Raw genomic sequence first — 12,951 nt, 5'->3', positions numbered from 1 at the left:
GGCTGTGTTAACAAAAGGGACCTTATTTGAATTCATTTTTTTAAAGATCTGAAGGAAATATTAGCATTTGTTAATTCTGCATGGTGGGTAACGAGGGTTTGTTATTATGGTTTTCATGAAATCCTTCAAACATCCAGAAATAAACAAATTAATGTTCCACTTCTTGCTAACAGAAAATACACCTGCATGAAACGGGAGATAAAGGGTTGAAAACATTTTATTACTGGCACATTCTATAAACACATTGTGGCAGAGGCTATTGTCTTTCTCAATATTCACTCTCCCCTTCTTCAAATTCTCATTTTTTAAAAAAGATTTTTATTAAAAATGTAGCTAACATACAATATTATATGAGTTTCAGGGGTACACACCATAGTCCAACATTTATAGACCTAAAGAATTGATCACCATGATATGTCCAGCAATCATCTGACATCACTATCGCGGTATAACAATATTATTGACTATACTCCCTATGGTGTACATTACATCCCGATGACTAACTTGTTTTACACCTGGAAACTTGGACCATTTATTGCCCTTCACCTCCCCCCTTTTTAATTTTTCAATTACAGTTGACATTCAATATTAATTTCAGGGGTACAGCACAGTGGTTAGACATTTATGTAATTTAAGAAATGATCCCCCTGTCTAGTACCCACCTGGCACAATACATAGTAATTACCATATTATTGACTATATTCCCTATGCTTTACATCCCTGTGATTATTTTGTAACAATTTGTACTTCTTAATCCCTTCACTTTTTTCACGCTGCCCCCCAACCCACTCCCATGTATCACTCCAATAAATCTAGTACCCATCTGACACCATAGATATTACAATATTATTGACTATATTCCTTATGCTATACCCTACATCCCCATAACAACTTTGTAACAACCAATTTGGACTTCTTAATCCCTTCCTCTTTTTTCACCCACATTCCCAAACCCCCTCTCATCTGGCAGCTATCAAAGTGTTCTCTGTATATATATAAGTTTGTTCCTGTTATTTGTTTTGTTCTTTAGATTCCACATGTAAGTGAAATCACATTGTATCTGTCTTTCTCTGTCTGACATACTCCACTCAGCACAATACCCTCCAGGTCCATCCGTGCTGCAGCAGATGGCAAGAACCCATTTCCATCCAAGTGTGATGCCTGAGAAGCCCGAAGCACTCAGCCTGGGGCACAGCTGTCCTGTTGACAAAGCTCAGGCTTCCACTGGACTGTAAACACAGGGCACACAGGGCCTCTGTCCCCCTTTTCTCTCTTCCACCACACCTGGCAGAGTGCTGGAACCACAGGACATGCTTAAGAAATCCTTCCTCAACCGAATTCCAAGCCAGCTCAGATAATGCACAGAGGAAGACTGGTGACAGCGCTCTGGCCATTCATCGTATTATGTTCTGTGGAAATAAATGGACAGCAGCAGCAAACCACTAGCAGGATATTTTAAATGCTGCGTCCCAGTGCGGTTCTGCTCAGAGCTGTGCTGATGGTTCAGCTCCAACAGCACTCACTGAGGAAATCCAGATCCTGGCTGTGTTTACGCAACACGGTGACATCTAATGAGAGTGCTCTCCTCTCCATGACAGCAGACAGAGACCCTCACTCACTCTCTACATGCTGGATGAGCAGTGGAACCATTAAAACCTCCAGCATATCCAAACCGTGAGCTTTGTGCTAGCCTAGTGTTTCCGTCAGGCTCTGGATTCAACACAAGTTCCCCCATCAGTATCAACACGGCCAGGGGAAATCACATAGCGTTGGAGTTAGAGAAGCATCCGTTTTGATTTTCTTAAAGAGGGAAATTTACCAGTTTTCTAGTACTTTTCTCCAACCCTCCCATGCTTTATAGGAGACAGACTCAAAGCAGCATTACACTAGTGCAAATGATGGAGGTGAGTCACTCATCGCTCAGTCCTGCTGCACGGAACTGTGCAGCCGCTCTCTGCCCCTACACTCCTCATGCCCTAGAGGACAATGTGAGGTCATTTGATTTGTGGGTTTGATAGAGGAAATGGTGTAGGTTGTCTGGCTCTGTGCTTCTCTCCTTTGGGTCGACCTGAGTGCCTGTGGAGTGTCTGTGCTCTGGTCTGATTCAGGCCCACAATGAGGGGAGCAGAGCAGTAAGGGCTGTGCCCCTGCAGGGAGGTGGGTGGAGTGGTGAGGAGGCCTGTGGCTACCCTGGGGTTTGGTAATAGATAGGAAGCCATTGTTGACATGGGCCTTCAGCTGATGGGTAATGAAGCTGGTACTTAGATGCACATCTGCTATAACCCATTTTCTCTCAATTGGTGCAGAACCCAGGTGGGAAAAAAGTGCTCTATCATGGGCCCCCAAGGCTCAGCAGTCCAACGGTACCTGGTGCAATTATTATCTGTAATAGTGAAGTGGTTTTGCCACAGTGATAAAACCTAACTTTGGTTACTTTGGCAGCATGAGCTACAACAGAGATTGCAACCCGAACAGCAGCCCCACAGGTCTTGACAACAGCAAGGCATAGAATTATACACCACTTTAAAAAATGGGTGCTCAGGCTCACTCAAATAAGGGAAATCAAAATACACTGGCAAAAAGACACCATTTTTCACTTAATAGACGACAAAATTCAAGAAGTTTGAAAACATCCTCTGTTGAGAGAGTGTAGAAAATCAGGCAAGCTATAAAAGGTACAAATGTGTATAATATTTAACTCAAAAACAGTAATTCCAGAAATGTATCCTGGAGATATATTCACACGTGTGTAGAAAGGTTTGAATTGTAGCTTTTTTTGGTAAAAGCAAAATATTCTAAATAACCTAAGTATCCATCAAGAGCTAATAGATTACTATACAAACTACAAAATGACCTGTAAGGTATAATGTTAAGTTAAAAAAAAAAAAAAAAACCAATATGATGCGTTTGTGATCTATCCCGGTTGAAGGACCATTTACAGTGGCCACCCATCCTTGTGAGGTGAGTCAGGTGATGGGGAGAAGAGGTACAGACTGGATTCTTCCTTTTCATTGTATACTTGTTTGTACTTTTAGAATTTCATACTAGCTGTGCATATTATTTCCAGAATATTTTGGACCCCATGATCCATTTTCCAATGGAAACTTTAGCTTGTTAGACCCAGGTCTTATTTTCTTCAAAATTTAATTAACCTCAAGTTTAATCCTTTGTCAGCCTATCAGTGTTAGCACAGCCATACCTCAGGAGATAAGTGAGTAATGCCAAAGTCATCACCCTTTAGGGGGGAGGCTCTAATAGTAGCATTATACATTTTTAAATTAGCCTGTGTTTGGAATTTTACAGATTGATCTATTATCTTTGTGGAAGCCTTAATATCTAAAGCTTTATTTACTTATTTTTAGTAACCTTATTAAGTGAAATTTCCCCCCTTCAGCTGAATCATTTATCATTTGTGCCTGGGACTTAACTTATGTGCCATGGGCACTCATCATAGGATGCAAAACAATGTAATCTAAGCACAGATTGGCTGGTAGAATGCCGAGAAACCATAATTAATACGGATTCATTGGGGTTTGCTCTGTGCCCAGCCTATGCGTGGTGTGGAGCATTCAAGAGGAGCCTGAGACATTTACTGATGCCTTCAAGGCCAGGAAGTCTGCAATATTCCCAGGTCTGTGAGACTCACTTTCCAGTTTCCCACGTCTCCGGCATGTTTACAGCCACTTAGGAATATGCTTGTTGTTCCAGGAGACCTTAGAACTCGAGGATGAACAAGTCTGCAGTGCTCCAACGTCACTGAACTCAGGCACTTCAAGATCTCATTTCAGTTCTATCCCCTGGAAAGACTTTATCGAAGCCCTCTTACTGTGCCCTGCTGCTTCTTTAAAATTTAAGTGAGTAGCAAAATGCTAGCACTGATATGGACCTCTGAGTTTATCTATCTAGTTCAACCTGCTCATTTTACAGATGAGAGAACTTGCTTCAGGGAGAAGATTCTTCCCCTACTTTGATAATGGCGCTCAGTGGACAGTGAACCGGGCACCACTGCTAGTGCTTACATTTATTTACACAAGTGTTGGTACCTTCTCTTGTTCTGAGAAGGATTCAGGACCACTGTCTGGTATCAGGAAACTCATACATGAAGAACAGACACGAGTTCTCTGTGCTACAGTAAACACTTTTTTTTCTCATCTAGATATAGAGAAGTGAGTCTATTTACTTTAAAGCAACTAAATCTCTCCGTCTTTACATTCATTTATGAAATCTAAATCTCTATATTAATTTTTCACTCTATTCTTGCTGGAAGAAATGTTCCCCATACAGAAATATATTCTTTTCAAAACTTTAAAAAATTCTTGTAAAATTTACCATTTAATCATTTTTCAAGTGTACAATTCAGAGGTATTAAGTACATTCACAGTGTTGCACAACTGTCGCCACTATCCATTCTCAGAACTTTTTCGTCATCCCAAATAGAAACTCTGTGCCTATTAAACAATAATTTCCCATGTTTTCCTCCCCTCCCACCCTCAACTCTTGGTAACTTCTACTTTCTATCTCTATGAATTTGCCTACCCCAGTTACTTCATATAAATGGAATCATATAATATTTGTCCTTTTGTGACTGGCTTACTTATAATGTTTTCAAGGTTCATCTATGTTTTAGTGTGTGTCAGAATTTCCTTTGTTTTAAAGACTGAACACTATTCCATTGTGTGCTATTCCAACAGGATATCACATTTTGTTTATCCTTTCATCCAATGATAGCATCTGGTTTGTTTTCACCTTTTAGTTATTCTGAATTATGCTGCTATGAACACAATTGTACAAATATCTGCTTGAATCCCTGCTTTCGATTGTTTTGGGTATATACCCAGAAGTGAAATTGCTAGATTGTATGGTAATTCTGTGTTTAACTTTCTGGGGCACTACCATACTGTTTTCCGTAACAGAAAACATTCCCACTAGCAATGCACAGGGGTTCTAATTTCTATATATCTCCACCAACACTTGTTCTTTTTTTTTTTCTTAATAGATATCCTAATGGTATAATAAATGGTATAAGTGGTATCTCATTGTGGTTTTGATTCTCATTTCTCTAATGACTAGTGGTGTTGAGCATTTTTTAAAAATGTGCTTATTGGCATTTATATATCATCATTGGAGAAATGTCTAGTCAAGTCCTTTGCCCATTTTTGAACTGGGTTGTTTTGTTGTTGTTAAGTTGTAGGAGTTCTTTATATATTCTGGATATTTAGCCCTAATCAGATATATGATTTGCAAATACATTGTCCCATACTGTGGGCTATCTTTTCATTCTATTGATAGTGCCCTTTGATACACAAAAGTTTTAATTTTAAATAGACCCAATTTATCTATTTTTTCTTTTGTTGCCATAACCAAGACATTATTGTCAAATCTGATGTCATGAAGATTTTTACTTATGTTTTCTTGTAAGAGTTTTATAGTTCTAGCTCTTATGGTTAAGTCTTTAATCCATTTTTAGTTATTTTTTGCATATGTTGTAAGGGAAGGGTTCAACTTCAGTTTTTTGCATGTAGATATCCAGTTTTCCCAGAACCTTTTGTTGAAAAGATTATTCTTCCTCCTTTGAATGGGCTTGGCACTCTTGTCAAAGATTAATTGACCATATATGCAAGGGTTTATTTCTGGGCTTTCTGTTTTATTCTGTTGGCCTATATGTCTCTCCTTATGTTAGTACCTCACTGTTTCAATTACTGTAGCTTTGTAGTTTTTTTTTTTTTAATTAGTTTCAGGTGTGAAGAGCAACATAATAGTTAAACATTTAACCCCCCCCCTCCACAAGCTACCGTGTTTCCCTGAAAATAAGACCTAGCCAGACAATCAGCTCTAATGTGTCTTTTGGAGCAAAAATTAATGTAAGACCCAGTCTTATTTTACTATAACACTGGATATAATATAATATAATATAATATAATATAATATAATATAATATAATATAATATAATATAATATAATATAATACCAAGTCTTATATTAATTTTTGCTCCAAAAGACGCATTAGAGCTGATTGTTCGGCTAGGTCTTATTTTTGGGGAGACAGGGTACTACCCCTCTGACATTTCATATAGCTGTTACAATACCACTGACTCTCTTTTCTATGTTGTATTCCACATCCTGTGACTATATATACCTATATATTTAGTTATAGTTGACATTCGATATTATTTTGCTTCAGACTCAGGTGTATAGCGCATTGATCAGGCATCTACACAGTTTATGAAGTGATCCCCCTGATAAGTCCAGTGACCATCTGGCACCTTACATGATCTTTACAACATTGTTGATTATATTTCTCATATAGCATTAACTACCAATTTGTATTTCTTAATGCCTTCACCTTTTTCACCCTGCCCCCAACCCCATTCCCATCTATCACCCTGATAGAGCTAGTACCTATCTGGGACCATACATAGTTATTACAATATTATTGACTGTATTCCTTATGCTGTACCCTACATCCCCATGACTACTGTATAACAACCAATTTGTACTTCTTAATTCCTTCCGCTTTCACCCATCCTTAACCCTCTCCCATCTTAAAGAAATCCCTCTAAGATTCCTTGTAATACCAGTTTGGTGATGATGAACTCCTTCAACTTTTTCTTGTCTGGGAAGCTCCTTATCTGTCCTTCAGTTCTAAATGATAGCTTTGCTGGGTAGAGTAATCTTGGTTGTATGTTGTTGCTTTTCATCACTTGGAATATTTCCTGCCAATCCCTTCTGGCCTGCAAAGTTTCTGTTGAGAAATCAGTTGCCAGTCTTACAGGGGCTCCCTTGTAGGTAACTAACTGCTTTTCTCTTGCTGTTTTTAAGACTCTCTTTGTCTTTAATCCTTGCCATTTTAATTATGATGTGTCTTGATGTGGGCCTGTTTGGGACTCTGCACTTCCTGGGCTTGTATGTCTATTTCCTTCACTAGGTTAGGGAAGTTTTCTGTCATTATCTCTTCAAATAGGTTGTCACTTCCTTGCTCACTCTCTTCTCCTTGTGGTACTCCTATAATGTGAATCTTGGTATGCTTGATATTGTCCTGGAGGCCCCTTAAATTTTCCTCAAGTGTTTGGATTTTTTTTTTTTTTCTGTTCTTGTTGGGTGTTTCCTGCTACCTTATCTTCTACATCGCTGGTTGGATCCTACGCTTCATCTAATCTGTTGATTCCCTGTAATATATTCTTCATTTCTGTTATTGTGTTCTTTATTTCTGACTGGTTCTTTTTAATGGTTTCCATCTCCATTTTTATGCTTCCTATCTCTCTGTTGAAGTTCTCCCTGAGATCACTGAGCATGCTTATAACCAGTGTTTGGAACTCTACAGCTGATAGATTGCTTATCTCCAGTTCTCTTAGGTCTTTTTCTGGAGCTTTGTTCTGTTCTTTTATTTGGGACATGTTTCTTTGTCTCCCCATTTTGGCTGCTTCCTTGTGTTTATTTCTACGTATTAAGTAGGGCTGCTATATCTTCTGGTCTTAGTAGAGTGGCCTTATGTACTAGGTGTGCTGTGAGGTCGAGTGGCGCAGTCTTTTCTGGTCACCTGAGCCATGCACTCCAGGTATGTCCCTTGTGTGGGTTGTGTGTACCCTCCTCTTTAGTTGAGCCTTGGTTGATAACTGCACATTAATGGGAGGGACTGCCCCTTGGTGTCCCTGGTTGTGAGGACTTGACTACAGTGCAAGAGTTGTTGTGCGGGGGCTGATCCTATAGAGCAGGATCTGTCTCAGCAGGACTCTGGTGCCTGCCCAATCTGCCCCTTGGGTGTGTTGTACTTGAAGGTGGTTGGATAATGCTCCAGCTCATTTTGAAGCTGGCCACTGGAGGCACCAGCCCCAGGACCACCTTAGAGGGGATCCTCTGTAGGTCAAGTTCAGCCACAGCCCATGCCCCACCTGGATCCACCTGGCAGGAGCCACAAACAACTCCACAGATGGCTGCCTCCCATGCTTTGCTTGGAAGCGTCTTGAGAGGCCAAGCCATGAACCAAGGTTGGCTGCCGCTAGTGCCATACTTAGGGCTGCTCAGCCAGAGGTACAGGACACGTTCAAGCCAGATGCTGCTTGTCTTTGAGAGATCCCAGGAAAGTGCTGTTAAGCCAAGGCAGGCGGTGTGCACAAAAAAGCTACTGGAAGCAGCTTGAGTGCGCCTGATAGTTGGGCTGGGCCAGGTCTTGAGTTGCCAGGTTGTGGGGAATGAATAACGGAGACAAGAAATGACAGCTGCCTCTGTCTGCATGCACACAGGAAAGGGGTGGGTTCAGCAAAGAAACAATGGCCTCTGCCAGCTCTTCCATCCAGGAGAAAGCCGTCTCTGCACCCCCATCAGAAGTTAGACAACTCAATTCCCAACCATGTGTGTCTGCCACATTTCCAGCAGCTGCCCCTGGACTGCCCGTGCGCATGGTCCCTTTAAGAGGAGCACTTGGTAGTGCAGCCGCCCTCTGTCTCACTCAGCCAGAACCAGAAATTATGGGGTCTTCTCTCCCCGGCAATGGAACCCTGGGCTGGGGTGAGGCTGGGATCTTTCACTCTTTTAATGGTCACACACAGGTGTGGGACCAGCCAGTTCCACATCTCTGACCCTCGTATCAGGCTTCTTTTTTGCGTCCTTAGCTGACGGGCTTCAGTTCAGCTTGATTTTAGATGATTCTCAATAATGGTTGTTTTGTAGTTTAGTTGTAATTTTGATGTAGTTGTGAGAGAAGGTAAGCACAGTGTTTACCTACTGCGCCATCTTGGTTGTCTCCTCCTGTAGTAAGTTTTGAAATCAGGAAGTGAGAGTCCTCTAACTTGGTTCTTCTTTTTCAAATATAGTCTTTTAAAATTGTGCACATTACAGCACGCATATCTGATAGATATTTTTAAGAGTAGCAAAATCATAATTTTCAAAACTTTACTACAGAAACTAAACTGTTTTCTTCCCTGTCTTTGCTGCACTAAAAGGATTGAATGAAAGTATATTTTGCTTCCTTGTACCAAAACTATTAGCCTCTGCCCACCATCCCTCTGGAAGGGTTAGAGGCATAAGGGAAGAGCTGATTCTGGGTGTAAAGGTTCTGCTTGAAGAAGTGTCAGAAGAGGGGATGGTCGAGGGAGGCAATGCTCCTGGGAAGGGAAGGAGCTCCGTGCCAAAAAGAGGATGGAGGGTGGGATATTGCTAAAATAAATGAATGAGTGAATGAATGAATAAATGAATGAATGAATAGAAGCAGGGGTTTACTGGAGACTGCTCCCAGGGTCTAGCAGTTAATTCCAGGAATGTTACAAAGAATTAAGAGGACCCTCCGGCTCAGGTTGGTAGGGCCACCTGAGGAGCGTGGATCAGGCCTCTGCACCAGGGCCTGGTGGGTGGTGGTGCTGAATGGAAGTAGCTGAAGACCAGCTCAGCTGGAACACTGGTTTTTAATGACATCTCTGCTAGAGTTCATGTACTATATTCATTTTCCTCACTCCCAGTACGGTCAGAGGAAGAAAAGAGATCCTAAAAATATTTTATTTCTAGCTTAATTTCCACTCTCCCCTCCTACCTCTTGCTTTTTAAAAAATTGCTTCAAGTAGCAATCAGTGATGCCTGCAAGTTGGGGCTTTTAGCTGGGCCAGAGAAAGAGTTAGGTAACAGCGTCAGCCACTGCTTAACTCTCACGTGGATGAGGATGAGGTATTGATTGTCAGTCTGGGCAATGTGACAAGGGAGGAAACAGAGCAATAAGCAGGATAATGGAGGCCAGAGAGTGCCAGGAGCCAGCAATGATGCTGTCCCACTCAGCCATGACAGCCAGAGCTGGGGCAGTTAGGGGAGGCGAGAAAGCTGCGATCAGCAGGAATGGCAGGGAGGCAAGCAAGAATCAGAAGTTTGAAGACTAGTGTGGGTGGGTGGGGGAATTACTGGCACCAGACGTAGACAACAAAGAAGTCAGTTGACTCAAATACTACCTCGCCAGGGGAGCAGAGGCGCCCCAGGGAGGAGGAAGAGGATGTAGTAGGTACCCAGGGGAGGATGGTCAAGGATTGCTGGCAATGTGAGTCCTCAAGCCGGGGGCAGGTTGCCTTGGAGATATGTTTGGGAATTCTCAGAATCTGGATAGAAAAGCCAACATAGATAATGGATGAAAACGACCCAGATGTAGTATACAGAGAGGGGGAAAAAAAGGGTCAAGGTAAAAATCTCTGGGGTATGCCAGCATCAGGGAGCAAACTAAACAAAAGCCAATGCATGAGATTTCTAAATACGTATTTTAATATATTTTATGTTTTTAATTATATATTATACATGTTTCTAAATATACATTATATATACATTGTGCATATATATATGTTTCTGAATACACACACACATACATATAAAAGCCTTACAGGTGGCTAATTCTTTATTTCGGGTGGGCTAATTGCCGCTTTAAACTGTTGGTGGCATTGTAGCATCTACGATAAAATGCACACAGCACCATTAGGAGTTAGTATTTGCCTTTCTGTGAGGAGCCCTGCGTTAGGCCTTAAGTATATGGAGAAGACAAGGTCACCCTGCCAGTAGTTTAGAGTCTGGTTAGGGAGATAAGATGTATACACAAGAATAAACATTAGCCCACCATGGTGAGAGCCAAGCGCCACCTGAGAAAGTTCTGTGTAAAAAGAAAGCGATACTAAGGAAAGAGTTCATATTAATTGAGCAGCTGCCCATGTATTTTCTTATTTAAATCCTCACAAGTTTTCCATGGGGTTCTGTTATCCTCTTTTTGGACCCAAGAAAGCTTCAGGTCAGAGAGGTTAATTTACCTAAAACAAATCAACTGGAGAGTTGGCAAAATCCCTCCATTGCATTGTGTTGTCCCATCTAATTAAAAGTTCGTGTTTTCATTAGCTGCTCTCTGCGATGACCTCCCTAACCATTTCTTGATTAAACTGTTCCTGACATCAGTTTTCATGGCTGTTCTCAGCATGTGTGACTAGCATGACGCTTTCCGTTCTATGTGTCAGACCCAGGTTCGCCTACTCTATCTAAAAGGATTGGTAGAATTAAGCTTTTGTTTCTGTGTCTTCTCTCCTACTAAGTTAGTGGACCTCCTGCTCTTGTTGCGATACTTTGTGTTGTACGATGCTCCTCCTCCAGTTTTTAATAGGGCAAAGCTCTGCCATTCTGACTGTGCCTCGGTTGGAAGTGAGGCTTCAGCCAGCAGCTCTTAAACCAACTTCTGAATAATGATTACAATGCTCTGGCGTGAACACTCTGATGATGAAGTGGCAAAGGTTGTGATGCTTTCTGGTATTTTTTTGTTGTTATTTGCAGGAAAGGTGAGATTTAAATGGGATCTAAAAGTGGAAGAAGAACGAAGTTCTCCCATACTTTCTGCCGTTAGCTTGACTTACTGGAGAGTTAAAATCTACACTGATGTAAAAGATGGAGCTTTATAACATAAGTCAGAACATAGTTTATTACTGTATTACCAATTTACAAGTGTTGTTTTCTATCTGTTTATAATAATTATTATTCATGGTATAACCAGAGCTTGAAGGGACTCTTTTTAAAAAAGTTACTCCTTCCTGGGTGGATTGATATTCCAAGGGTTTTTGAATAGTTGCCAACATTTTAATGTTATCTTCTCATCACGTGATTAACTGTCAATATGTTCCTTGTGTGGAAAAAAGTTTCCTTGAGCTGAGTGTTCCTTATCTTTACTTTAGACAGTTTTCACAAGAAAGGAAGTAAAAAAGAGCTTGGCAAGAATGTGGGCTCCTTGCCTTATGTAAGCTGGCTGACATCCCACCTCCTGTGGGGAGAGCAGAAAATGGAAGGGAGAGAAACAATGGTGCTAAACTCCTGCCCACAGTTCCAAATGGAAAGAAGTAGGAAACCAACATGTTGATAAACTAGTGAAAGAAATGACTACACGCTCTTGGGCCACCATTTTTGCCCTTCCCACTTCCTCCTGATGGTTTATGCATCTTAAAGCCCCAACTGCTTGTCAAGTGGGGATTTGCAGTTTATCCTGACTAACAGGCCCTCAGACAGATCCATGAAACCTTCATAGTCAAGGAATGAGACCCACGGCCTGGCTACCTTTCGGAATTCCATTGCTGGCTTTTCCTCTTCAGTGTTCCCTGTGGGTGGGACATTAATAGGGTATACTGTTAGGTATACACAAAATCCTGTAGGACTCCAGAAGCCACAAGGAATAAGTCCTGTGAATTTATCTGAACAATGAAATACTTTAGCTCCCTTCTGTTAGGACAGCATGTCCTAGCGCTGGCAGGGGCCGTGGCTTAGGCATGAAAACTTACTTTGTTTTAAATTTGGGTTTTATTGTGTTCTCTTCCAATTTTGAAATGGTTGTCATAAATTTATTTTTAATGTCCTTTCCTTTTAAGTAAAAGAAAAGAAATATTGAAAGTGGGAAGGCCTTGAAGAATAACTAAGAAGGAAAGGTTGGCTTTTGTGTCCAATCTCTCTGACCCCATAATTTCCACTGACAAAAGGAAAGGGGAAGAACAGTCCAGGTAGAGTGAACTATAGGAGCAAAGAACCAGGGTGCATGGCATGGAAAACACATCAGGAGTGAAGCTGGAAAAAGTGGTTTGGGAACAAATTGTGAAGGGTCTTGAATGCCATAATAGTTGGAGTTTGCGCTTTGTTCCATAGGCAACAGGGAGCCCTCAAAAAGCTTCAAGAGATACGAGATGTGGTCGTGTTTATCTTTTTAGTAAGTGACTTTGGTATTAGTGTAGAGGATGGATTGGGAAGGAGTCCAGGATACCAGTTAAGAGGCAGATGTTGATGGCCCAGTTAAGGCAGAAAAATTAGGTTATAGAAAGTATTCATGAGACTGAGTCATATGAAGGGCAAAAAGGTAACTTGGAGAAGATTAATGGCCTAAAGTTTGAGCCTGAAACAAAATGGGTGCCATTAACCAAGAAGGCATTCATTGGAGGAGAGATTTTTAGTATGTTTTGTGTTAGAAATATT

Source organism: Rhinolophus sinicus, linkage group LG03, assembly GCF_036562045.2.
Source record: "Rhinolophus sinicus isolate RSC01 linkage group LG03, ASM3656204v1, whole genome shotgun sequence".
Lineage (NCBI taxonomy): Eukaryota > Metazoa > Chordata > Mammalia > Chiroptera > Rhinolophidae > Rhinolophus > Rhinolophus sinicus.
This window is presented reverse-complemented; position numbering follows the sequence as displayed.